Here is a 13,241-nt window from a genome sequence, read left to right on the forward strand (position 1 = left end):
GATGCTGTGTTCTTGGCTTTGGATAGTGTGTTTTTTACCTGTGCAGTCATGATTACAGGAACTTTACATTCTTCTGGTATAGAGATGGGCCCTTTAGGGGATGACAGAGAGGTAAAGTTAACACTGAACCTATCTGCCAAGATGTTGGCAATATCCGTTGGTTCTGTATATTTAGTGCCATTGTGCTGTAACTTAGAGCAGATCTGAGTGTTGTCATTGAGATTCTTGACATAGCTATAGAATGCTTTGTGGTTGTCTTTAGAGTCAGTGGCGATTTTGTTTTCATAACTAGCTTTGGAGGATTTTATGAGGGATCTCAGCTTCTTACTGAAGCTGACTGGGGAATTTCTCCAATCATGGGATTTTACTCTTTTTTGCAACAGTTTCTTTCTTCTGTTATAGAGTTTGTTTATGGCAGGGGACCACCAGATTGGCTTCCTTTTTTTGGAGGATAGCATCTTGGTTCTGTTAGGGATTGCAAGATCCATGCACTCATGTAAGTGCTTATAAAGTGCATTTGTGTAGGATTCAGGAGTCATACCTCTATTGTCCGTCAGCATGGGTGTCGTGAGGTTTGCCACTTCTGTCTTAAGAAGCATGAAGTTGGCTTTGGAGAAATTCTTTTACTGTGGTTTCCCTAATGGGGGGTGGGGGAGGGATGTGGATGTCTAGGATGATTAGCTTATGGTCGAATCTGACCAACGAGGAATTGACCTCTGGTGTGGAGCACCAGTTGCCCATGTTGGTAATAACCAGGTCTAGGATATTGCTGCCCCTGGTGGGGGTGTGGATAAGTTGATCCATGGCATTGGAATTTATGAATTCCAGAAAATGTTGAGCACAAACGTTGGTACAGGAGTAGTTTTCCCAGTTAATGGTAGGGTATTAGGAATGAGGTTCATTCCCTCCATGGTATAAGAAACCCAAAAGATTTGGAGAAATTAGGGAGAAAAGCCACATAAGTATTCTGAATGCAGTAAATGCTTTACACAGAGCTGGAACCAAATGTACCATCAAGCCAGTCACACAGATTCCAAATGGAGAGATGATAAATCAGCTAAAAAAGGAGAGAAGTATTGCTAGAAGTGAATTCATCCTGAAATGCTGGTAAGTAGCTTCACAAGGTCGACCCTGTTTTTTTTTTTCAAAATCTCACCAAGGCAGCACTCATATATAGATTGCATTTTATATAGCATATACCATGAACAGAAGTAGGTTAAAAATTTAAAAAGATAGCTGAGAGCACAAGACCCAGGATAAAAAAGTGTTGAATCCTGGTAGGCGCACTGATGACAGGATTAAAGAAAATGACAGTATAGAATCCTCAAGACATGGAAACATTCCTACAATGGGGTTAGGTCAGGCCCAGGGGGAGGATGTCCCCCTGTTGTAGAAGGAAATAGCAGTCCACAAAAATCACAAAAACTGATAGGCTAAAGAACAACATAAAGACAATAGAGTTGACTATTCAGGATAAGAAAGAAATTATGTATTGCTACTATTATGCAAGACTATTCAGGATAAGAAAGAAATTATGTATTGTTACTATTATGCAAGAAACCAAGAATTTCTAGACAGAAGATATACATAAAGATTAAGAGAGAAACTAGAGGAAAAAAATACTTCAACAAGAAAAACTGTCAGAAGCTTCAAATAAACATTTGTGTTCATTAATACAATAGATTTATGAAAACCATTATATAGACCAAGGAACCTTGGTCCATTTGGAAAAAGAAGCAACTGAGGAAGAGCAAAAAATATAAAGAACAAAATCTAGAGACTTTTGAAAGGTATAAAACAGAAATATGGACATGGGAAAGACAGAGACATCTGATCTGGTGCAATATTTATTCAAAGGAGAAAGCCAAACTAATCAACACAAAAAAGACTGCCCCAAAGATATTCAAAGCGAAATACAGGCAAAAGTATCCAGATATGGAAAATTTTACAATAAAAAGATAAGATTAAAAAGCGTTAAAGTAGAACAGAAGATTACTAAAGCAGAAGTTGAAAATTTTTAAGTGGAAGTTATGGAACAAAGTAGCATTGATCATTGAAATTGCTCCACCGAGTGACTACAGTGTCTTACGTACAGAGAGACACAAAGTCATAAAATACCAGAATTTGCAGGCAGAAATGAGGGCAATGTGGAAAAAAGATACCCATACAGTTCCAGTAGTAGTAGTAGTAACAATAGGTCTTATAAAAAAGAATGTATAATCGTACTTAAATATGTTACCGATACATGTAACTCTATACAAATTGCAGAAGGAGTCATTACTGGGCACATTGCAGGTGCTGCAAAGAGCACTTCTGGCTAACATAAAAGATCAAAACAATACTAATTTCATGAACTTTAATCATACTTTGAGACAAGAATGGAGTCCATTCTCATCATGGCATTAGAAATCCAAAAGACTTGCAGAAATTTAAAAAAGGAGAAATTAAATGGAGAGATGAAGGGATTCAAATGGAAAGTTGATAAGTAAGCAAGCAAAAGAGAGTAGTATTGCTGAAACTGAATTCATCCTCAAGTCTTGGTGAATACCTTCACAAGGTAGACCCTGTTTTTTACAAAATCTCACCAAGATGGCACTGATATATAGACAAAATTTATATAGAATATGTCATGGACAGAAGTAGGTTAAAAATAAAAAAAAGATAGCTGGGTGCACAAGACTCAGGATAAAAAAGTGCCCAATCCTGGTAGGGGCACTCATGACAGGACTGGAAATAATGACAGTGTAGAATGCTCAAGACACAGAAACATTCCTACAATGGGGCTTAGGCCAGGCACAGGGGAGGATGCCCCCCCCCCCCGTTAGAGAAGGAAGTAATAGTCCACAAAAAAATCACAAAAACTGATAGGCCAAAGAAGAGCTATAAAAATGATGAGTTGACTATTGAGGATAAGAAAGAGATTATGTATTGTTACTATTATGCAAGAAGCCCAGAATTTACAGACACAGGATATACAAAAAGATTAAGAGAGAAATTAGAGGAAAGAAAAATACTTCTGCAAGAAAACTGTCAGAAGCTTCAAATAAAAATTTGTGTTCATTTACACAACAGATTTATGAAAAGCATTATATAGATCAAGAAATCTTGGTCAATTTGGAAAAAGAAGCAACTGAGGAAGCATGAAAATATAAAGAACAAAATATAGAGACTATTGAAGGGCATAAAAAAGAAATATATATATTATATATAGACAGGGAGGAGAAAGAAAGAGAGATCTGATCTGGTGCAATATTTATGCAAAGGAGAATGCCAAATTAACAAAGACAAAAAAAAAGGCAGCCCCAAAGATATAAATACTAGCAAAGGCATCCAGATATGGAAAATTTCACAATAAAAAAATAATATCACAAAGAGGAAATGTAGAACATAAGATTAGTAAAGTAGAAGTTAAAAAAAAATAGAAGTCGAAGTTATGGTACCCTTGCAAAGTGAAGGATTTAGTATAGAAAGTTTAATGCAGGTTACCTCACAGCATGATAGAACAAGTCCCCAAAGTAAGGAGAAACAGAAGGATCAGGAGACTTCTGAAGAAGAAACATGGACATGGGAAAGAAAAAGAGATTTAATATTGTGTAGTATTTATGCAGAGATGAAACCAAAAATAATCAAAACAAAAAGAGCAGCACCAAAGATATTTGAAGAGAAATGTAGGCAAAGGCATCCAGACATGGAACATTTTACAGTACAAAAATAAGAAAACAAGCAGGAAAAGTAAAAAAGAGGATTAGTAATGAAGAAGTTAAAGAAATAGAAACTGAGGTTATGAACTACCTGTAAAGTGAAGGATTTAGTGTAGAAAATTTAACGCAGAAAACATCACAGTAGGATAGAGCAATGGATCCCCAAATTAAGGCAAATCCAGTGGAGCAGAAACATCTGATCAATTGCCAGATGAAGAATAATTTGAAACCTTCGATAGGAAACCAGTGCAAAAATCCAGTTGGAGTTGCACAGCAAGGTGTGGAACATGAAACTGTGACAACTCTGAATGTTGTCGGGTGATAGGCCAGTGAGTTCCCATATGAAAGAGCAATGGGTGACACAGCATGAAACTGAAGAGTATGTGGCACAGGAAGATGCTGTGGAACTACCTATAGAATGCCCACGGGAAATGAAGAACAAAGACTGTGCCCTCAGTTTAGAGAAAATGACCTAAGAGAAGAGTTGCTTGATTTAATAGAGACGGACAGACATATTAAGATCAGTGAAAGAAACAGATTACAGAAAGTCAATAAAACACAAAAAGTTAGAAGTTTGATAAAACAAATGAACACAGTTATTAGGACTCTCCACAGAAGTTTGTGAGATATAACAGAAGTAAATAGGCTATATTACTGTGCAGCTAAATTAATAACATGTATGTCTTACCACAAAACTACAGAGTTGTAAGGGAAAAGAAGTGAAGAAATTGAATGCCATCATGTAAGTATCGAACAGAGAAAACTATAAAGCAATTAAGAGAAGAAGTGTCACTATTGGAAGAGTAAGAAGAGGAAACAGATCAAGAAAAATACTCAGAAAGATAGACGTGATAAAAGCAACGCACAGTATCAGAACAGATCAGGATCTATTGTGCACTATCACAAATAATAAACTAAAAATATCAGCAGAGGCACAAAAACTTAGAAGATATGTGGATAAATATAAAGGAAAAGTACAAAATAAGCAACTTACTGATGACCCAAAAAAGTTTTATCGAAAATTGGGAAACAAGGCAAAAGTAATCAAAACATTACCAAAAAAAAGAAGAAATAGATTCATTTTGGGGAAATATTTATGAAAACTCTGTGAAAACATAACAAAGATACTAAATGGATAGAAGAAGTAAAAGAAAAAATAAGAAGTTCAAATCTACAGGATATGCAATGGGATGAAGTAACAGCTAGAGACTGAAACAAAGTTAAGAAAAGCTCCTAAGTGGAAAATCCCAGGCCCAGATGCAATACCTAGCTTTTGATTAAAGGTATTAACATCTTTACATGAAGATTTAGCCATGAGTAAGAACTGTTTATATGCACATCCTGAACAAACAGCCTGGCTAACAACAGGAAAAACAATACTCCTTAAGAGTAAACCTGCAAGCTATCTTAAAATTATAGACCAATAGCTTGCCTCTGAAGGAGAATAAACTATACACTGGAATTGATGTCGACAGAGTTTATAGCCATTTAAAAGAGAACTCAGTCATGGCAATAGAACAAAAGAGTAATAAAAGAAAGTTGTATGGAGCAAGGGACTATTTGATTTTAAAATCTTAATGGAGAAGTGTAAAAAGGGGAAGAATCTAAGTATGGCATGGATAGACTATAAAAAGCATTTGACAGTATCCCACATTCATGGATAAAAGAGTGCTTAAAAATCTATAAGATACACCCTACACTGATCAATTACATTACAGCAACCATGAAAACAGTGGCAAACCAACCTGTATTTAAGACATGATAAAGGACTAATTATTATTCCAGGGATAAAATTTCCAAGAGGGATTTTCCAGGGTGACTCTCTTTCACTGCTGCTCTTTTGTCTTGCCCTTTTCTTTTTCAAACACCTTTATTGAATTATCATTTGTGACATAGGCAAATTAACATTATACTTCGTTCATATTGTTATGTATCATATACATAAATTACTCAATTCCTGCCTTTTTTTAAACAACAAACATCTTTATTAAGCCATCACTTAAAAGATAGGCAATCATACATTTATATAAATGAAAACAGACCACACCGACACAATCCTAGTTGCTAGCATTTTATATCAGAAACCATACTGACACACCCCCAATTGCAAACATTATACTGTACATCACTTATAATCTATCCAAATCTTTCTCACACAAATATTACATCATACCTTACTTAAGTCCTGCCACTCTTTAGACCTCATATCTGATCACTAACTATCTTACTTTATCTCTGTTTCATAACTCTTTCCAGAACTTGTTTATCCCTAAATTCAACAAATAAGAATGTCTAGTTCATATCTGCAGAGCTGGTTGTTCTCAGGTTCCTCTCTCTGTCCCATTTACGCATCATGTGGTACATTGGGCAATGAGCACCTTTCACTGCTCATTGTTTCTGTACCAGTTATGGGTTTTATGAGCTCAGGTTGCTAGCCCAAGGCCCAAACCCTCCTCAGAGGGTGCACTGCACACACTCACACCTAGAGTCAATTTAGAGTGCCCAGTCCACCTACTGCATGTCTTTGGAATATGGAAGGAAACCAGATCACCTGGAGGAAACCAATGCAAATGCAGGGAGGACATGCAGACTCCACACAGAAGACACCCCAGCTGAGAATTGAACCAGACAACCTCTTGCTGTGAGGCAACAATGCTAATTGCCACACCACTGCTCTGCCCACTCAGGTTACTCCTACACATTTTAACTTCCACTTTTAGTGGCAAATACGATTTCCCACGGGTTCACTGCCAGTATACACATTTCACTCCGATACATGTTTCTCTTATATCTCTGCAAAAAGATTAAATTAGTATTACAACTAAATAGCACACAGGTGAGGATTCTTAGTCTATAACACAAAACACCTGTCTTCTGTTAGTCTGCTTTTTGAACTGTTGTGTTCTGTGTTTGAAACTTTATTGTATGCATTTTGATTTGAGCAACTTAGAGGTTCATTGTAAAGTACTAGGCTGTCATTCTGCAGACTATTACAAGCCTAGCCAGTAGCCAAAGGTCAGAATCAAACCCTGTCCCTTGTATCCACGAGGTAAAGACATGAACCATTGTGCTAACCCCACCTCTCCAAGAGTTTTTTTTTTTTTTTTTTTTACTTCTAAGGTGGGGTTTTCTTTTAAGTCTAGCCATGTATCCCAGTTGAGATTCAAATCCTGCACCTTCTGTCTGAGAGATAAGTACCTTAACTATTATGCCAAGTCACAAACATTATCTCAAGTCCAAAACATATATAGTTTTATATAAGTTCCAAGTCCCAAACATATACAAGTCTCTATTGCCTAGGGCCTGTGTCATGACTTTAACAAAAGTTTTTGATCAATGTTATTCACGTAGTTGACAAATAAATAAACAAACAAAACAATTATAAATAAACTACAAAAAAGGGAAGGGGTCTGTTTTTCTATGCAGGGTATATTACATTTTGAATAAACTGGTAAACGCAAAAGAAGGAGTGAAGCACAGAGCACCAAAATAAAGTAAACGTACTTTATTCAAAACGTTTTCGCCACTGTTAAGAACTAATAGCTTCCTCAGACAATTTAAAATAAGGCAAATTAGTGCTTTATAACAATTCAGCACAGCACCTAATGACATCATATCCTTAACAAGTGAGGCTTGTTGTTGTATTCAATTAAAGGAACCGCCAGGGTCCAATCATGAAAATAAAATACCTGGCGTTGTACACTTTAAAAACAAGCTGTACATGAACAAAGCCAAAGTAAAAACTAAGACCCCATCTACTAAATATAACCAAAACATACGGCTATGTTGTAACATTTACAACGAAAGTAAATAACAGAAAAAATAATAATCAAAAACATGTTAAATAGCACAATAAATTGAGCCAAACCTAACCAAAAAAGCAAGTACTAACATAGCGTCGTTTAGCCCATCATATCTAAAAACATTTATTTAGAAAATTTTTTTAAAAAATATTTTTTAAAATATTTTTTAAAATTGTTAAAATTGTCTAGACAAAGGCAAGGTCAGTAAATTATTAAATTATTAATCTTACACCCAAAGAATAAAGAACATGTATGTTTCAAGCAACAAAAGACCTTACTGTCAGGGTCTAAGATAACTTTTAAGTTTTAATATTACCGAAATATTACATGCTTCATTTAAGCCCGGTGGAGCAAAGGCATTCAGTAACAGTTGCCATTCCAACTCCTTTAATTCAAGGAGTAAAGGTTGGGGGCCACCTCTTATTCCTAAGTGTATCAAGTCAATACCCATAAAGCAGAAGCTATGCCCAGGATTGTCAAAAACATGTTTAGAAAGGGCATTGTCGACTTTCTGCTTTTTTATGGCATAATCATGTTGGTAAACCCTGTCACGTAGTCTACGGTCAGTTTTACCAACATAATATGCCCTGCAGCAATTGCAAAAAGCAATATACACTACAGACCTTGTCTCACAGGAGATCCTATATTTAATAAAGTATTTTACATCTCCGATGGTAAAGGAGTTCCCTGCCTTCATTAATCTACATTGGTTGCATGTGCCACAACTGAAAGTGCCCGTTTGTCTAGTTGTAATATTTTGTGTATCCCAAGTTTGTAATAGGTCCTTAAGATTTTTGCCCCTTTTATATACAAATAAAGGGTAGGTGCCCAAAGCTTCGAGTAAGTATGCATTATTTGAAATAAACTGCCAATTTTTCTAATAATGGAACACACTGAACTAGCGTGATTTCCATATGTGAAAGTGAACCTAGCCACTTTATCATTAAAGTATTGTAAGGGCTCGTCAGTATTACAAGGGTGGGCACTATTTAATGAAACATCCAAGAGTGGGTCAAAAAGGTCAAGGGTCTGTGAGGTGTTCAAATTGAATCCCTCAAGAAGGGGTTTGTAAAATCCTGAAGCCCTTTTTGTTGACACTTCGTCAATCAAACTGTCAATCAATTCACCCGGGTAACCCCTATTTAAAAACATATTCTTGAGGGTAAAACACTCCTCCTCGAAGGCCATAGAAGTGTTACACATGCGAGTGGCCCTGACCAGTTGCCCTTTAACAATCGATCTCTTTTGTTTCCATGGGTGACTGCTGGTGAAATGTAGGAAGGCATTACAATAGGTATGCTTCCTATAGATACTGGAAAAGATGCCACTGTTAGAAGGGTCCTTTCTAAGTTTGACATCTAAATAATCTATTTCGCTAGTAGAAAAATTGTGGGTGAATTTTAAGAAAGTACAGGACTCATTCATCTCTTCAACCAACTTAATAGCTGTATGGTGGTCGCCTTGAATAAGGATGAACACATCATCCAAGAACCGAGTATAAAATTTGTTAACATTTATAAATGTGGGGTTCTTGAGGAGGACGTTCATTTCCCAATAGGCGACCACTAAGTTGGCTACACTGCCACCACAGGGTGAGCCCATGGCTATTCCCCTTTTCTGCAAGTAGTAGCAGTTATTAAAAATGAAGAAATTTGAGGATAGAATGATGTCCAATAGTAGGGTGACTACTTCAATTTCATCCCTCAAAGCATTAAGATGTATTAGCATGAGCTCAACCCATTCCAATGCTTCTTGATGTGGTATAGACGTATATAAGTCAACCACATCGATTGTAAGGAAGTTATTGGAGGGTGGGTAGGGAACATCATTTATAGCTTGAAGAAAAGACCAGGAATCCTTGCAAATTTGTGGTAGTAACTTCAGATATTTTCCAAGGATGTGGTCAACAACTTTGGAGCAAGGGTGGGTGATAGAACTTCTCCCGTCAACAAGGGCACGCATGGGTGGGTCCTCCAAGTTCTTATGAATTTTGGGAATCCCAAACATGACAGGGATTTTTGGGAACGAAATGTTGATGAAGTTAAACGTATCAATATTTATCCTTCCCTCAATGAACAAGTCCCTGAAGTACCCTTTGATTTTAGTGTATTGCCCTGATGTTTCATTTAGGGATGATGGTTCATAAGCAGGAGAATTCAATACTTTAAACATCCTACCCTGATAGTCATCTTTATCGAGAATGACTAAACCCCCACCCTTGTCTGGTTTCATTACCCTGATGGGTAAATTCCTTAAGTTGTTCAAGTTTTTTCTTTGTTCTAGTGTAATATTACTAGAGTTGTTGAACCACTGAATTTTCCCAATCAATTCCCTAAAGTCTAATTCACACACATACTCAAAGGTGTTCAGGATGGGATGCAGGGGTGGATTAAAACTACTAAGTAGTTTAAACGGTGCATTTTGCGTATTAGGGAGACCCTTAAACATTGCTTTAAGGTTAAGGTTTCTCACAAAGCACTTGAATTCGATCAGAAGTTTTGACAAGCATATCTTCTGATCGGGTACAAAATTTAACCCATGAGCAAGTAATTCAATTAAATCTTGTTCAATTTCCAAACAAGAAAAATTGTAAACAGTAAAAATCACCTTTTTTATTTTTTAAAATACTAGGTCTATCAGAGTTTATAAGTGGAAGTCCGAAATTAGTATCTACTTCGGCCTGTTCCGATTGTTGTTCCTCTGATAATTCCTCCGCCCTAAAAAAGGTTTCTTTTGATTGTTAGGCCGTTGTTCTTTATAGTTAACACTGGCCTTAGTCCTATTGCTTCTTCTAAGCTGGTGAGTCGACGACCCCTCATCACCGTCATCCTGGTCAATGTCTTGTTGATCAGCAGTCGTACTTGGAAAGTTAGTGCCAGGTTCATGATTACCACTTCCCAAGTGTTCAGAAACATTAGTAGGCCCTTTTTCTTTTGTGAACAAGTTAGGGTAGGCTGCATCATTAGCATAGGCTTGCCTATCCCTAATTAATTTCTTGTTCTTGTTCACTTTTAATTTAACAAGTAAAGCATCAATACTTTCAAAAATTCTTTCGTAGTCATACTTATATCTAGCAAAATTTATGTCCAATTTAATGCTGTCATTAAGAGCATTAGTTTCAGTTAATAGGATGTCAATATGCTTCCCATAATAAGTCACCATCAATTCCAATAACTCCAAGCCTTGTTTGTTAAGTAAGTGGGATAGGGCATCAGAAAAGGCCCCATCTTGAAATAATCTAGTAGGGGTAAACGAACTTCTTAACCCTTTTGGCACAACATTTTCACTGATACATTGCTTGAAGTAAGATACTTCAAGCTGCAGTTTTTTTATCTTTAACATGTTTAAATCAAGCAGTTTTAAATTGCTTGATAAATTTTCATTGCTGTTACCTGGAGAAACAGGTCCTGAGGCCGACGGGCCGTGGTGTTTAGGCATTCCAAAAGCGAACGCCTCGGTGTTTTCAACCCATTCGTGAAAAGTAGGCACGCCAATAAGCCCCACAGGAATGTTCCTCATATCCACAGGTCGAGCGTGATTATTTTGTCCCGTGCCGTTGGAACCAAGAACGGAGCCATCTGTTTGCCCCAACCGTAATGGTTCCGATTGATTTACACCCAACGGAGTACTGCGGACACCAATACCTACATCCGCCGAGTTAACTTCGTTAAGTAAAGGCATCCTCTGGGGTTGTCCCGGAGGTAGTGACCCAATGGACCCAGATGTCAAAGTGTTCCCGGCACGAGTACCTCCGCTGATAGCCGGTGTGGATTCAATCTTGTCAAGACGAGCGGTTATGCAACTAGTGCAACAGACGGAAATGAACAAACTGGTAAACGCAAAAGAAGGACAATTTTAACAATTTTAAAAAATATTTTAAAAAATATTTTTTAAAAAATTTTCTAAATAAATGTTTTTAGATATGATGGGCTAAACGACGCTATGTTAGTACTTGCTTTTTTGGTTAGGTTTGGCTCAATTTATTGTGCTATTTAACATGTTTTTGATTATTATTTTTTCTGTTATTTACTTTCGTTGTAAATGTTACAACATAGCCGTATGTTTTGGTTATATTTAGTAGATGGGGTCTTAGTTTTCACTTTGCCTTTGTTCATGTATAGCTTGGTTTTTAAAGTGTACAACGCCAGGTATTTTATTTTCAGGATTGGACCCTGGCGGTTCCTTTAATTGAATACAACAACAAGCCTCACTTGTTAAGGATATGATGTCATTAGGTGCTGTGCTGAATTGTTATAAAGCACTAATTTGCCTTATTTTAAATTGTCTGAGGAAGCTACTAGTTCTTAACAGTGGCGAAAACGTTTTGAATAAAGTACGTTTACTTTATTTTGGTGCTCTGTGCTTCATTCCTTCTTTTGCGTTTACCAGTTTGTTCATTTCCGTCTGTTGCACTAGTTTGGGTCGTAAGGAATGTCTAGCCCTGGAACGCCAAATTTATTTGGGTCTGGGACCCTTGCTTCAGGAGCAATTGATGATACTAATGACACCAACAACTTTGAGAGGCTTATGACTTTTCTCTCTCAGCGGTTAGATGCCATAACCGCTCGTCTTGACAAGATTGAATCCACACCGGCTATCAGCGGAGGTACTCGTGCCGGGAACACTTTGACATCTGGGTCCATTGGGTCACTACCTCCGGGACAACCCCAGAGGATGCCTTTACTTAATGAAGTTAACTCGGCGGATGTAGGTATTGGTGTCCGCAGTACTCCGTTGGGTGTAAATCAATCGGAACCGTTACGGTTGGGGCAAACAGATGGCTCCGTTCTTGGTTCCAACGGCACGGGACAAAATAATCACGCTCGACCTGTGGATATGAGGAACATTCCTGTGGGGCTTATTGGCGTGCCTACTTTTCACGAATGGGTTGAAAACACCGAGGCGTTCGCTTTTGGAATGCCTAAACACCACGGCCCGTCGGCCTCAGGACCTGTTTCTCCAGGTAACAGCAATGAAAATTTATCAAGCAATTTAAAACTGCTTGATTTAAACATGTTAAAGATAAAAAAACTGCAGCTTGAAGTATCTTACTTCAAGCAATGTATCAGTGAAAATGTTGTGCCAAAAGGGTTAAGAAGTTCGTTTACCCCTACTAGATTATTTCAAGATGGGGCCTTTTCTGATGCCCTATCCCACTTACTTAACAAACAAGGCTTGGAGTTATTGGAATTGATGGTGACTTATTATGGGAAGCATATTGACATCCTATTAACTGAAACTAATGCTCTTAATGACAGCATTAAATTGGACATAAATTTTGCTAGATATAAGTATGACTACGAAAGAATTTTTGAAAGTATTGATGCTTTACTTGTTAAATTAAAAGTGAACAAGAACAAGAAATTAATTAGGGATAGGCAAGCCTATGCTAATGATGCAGCCTACCCTAACTTGTTCACAAAAGAAAAAGGGCCTACTAATGTTTCTGAACACTTGAGAAGTGGTAATCATGAACCTGGCACTAACTTTCCAAGTACGACTGCTGATCAACAAGACATTGACCAGGATGACGGTGATGAGGGGTCGTCGACTCACCAGCTTAGAAGAAGCAATAGGACTAAGGCCAGTGTTAACTATAAAGAACAACGGCCTAACAATCAAAAGAAACCTTTTTTAGGGCGGAGGAATTATCAGAGGAACAACAATCGGAACAGGCCGAAGTAGATACTAATTTCGGACTTCCACTTATAAACTCTGATAGACCTAGTATTTTAAA

Source organism: Protopterus annectens, chromosome 2.part0 (genome assembly GCF_019279795.1).
Source record: "Protopterus annectens isolate FY-2018-M chromosome 2.part0, PAN1.0, whole genome shotgun sequence".
In the NCBI taxonomy this organism is placed as follows: Eukaryota; Metazoa; Chordata; order Ceratodontiformes; family Protopteridae; genus Protopterus; species Protopterus annectens.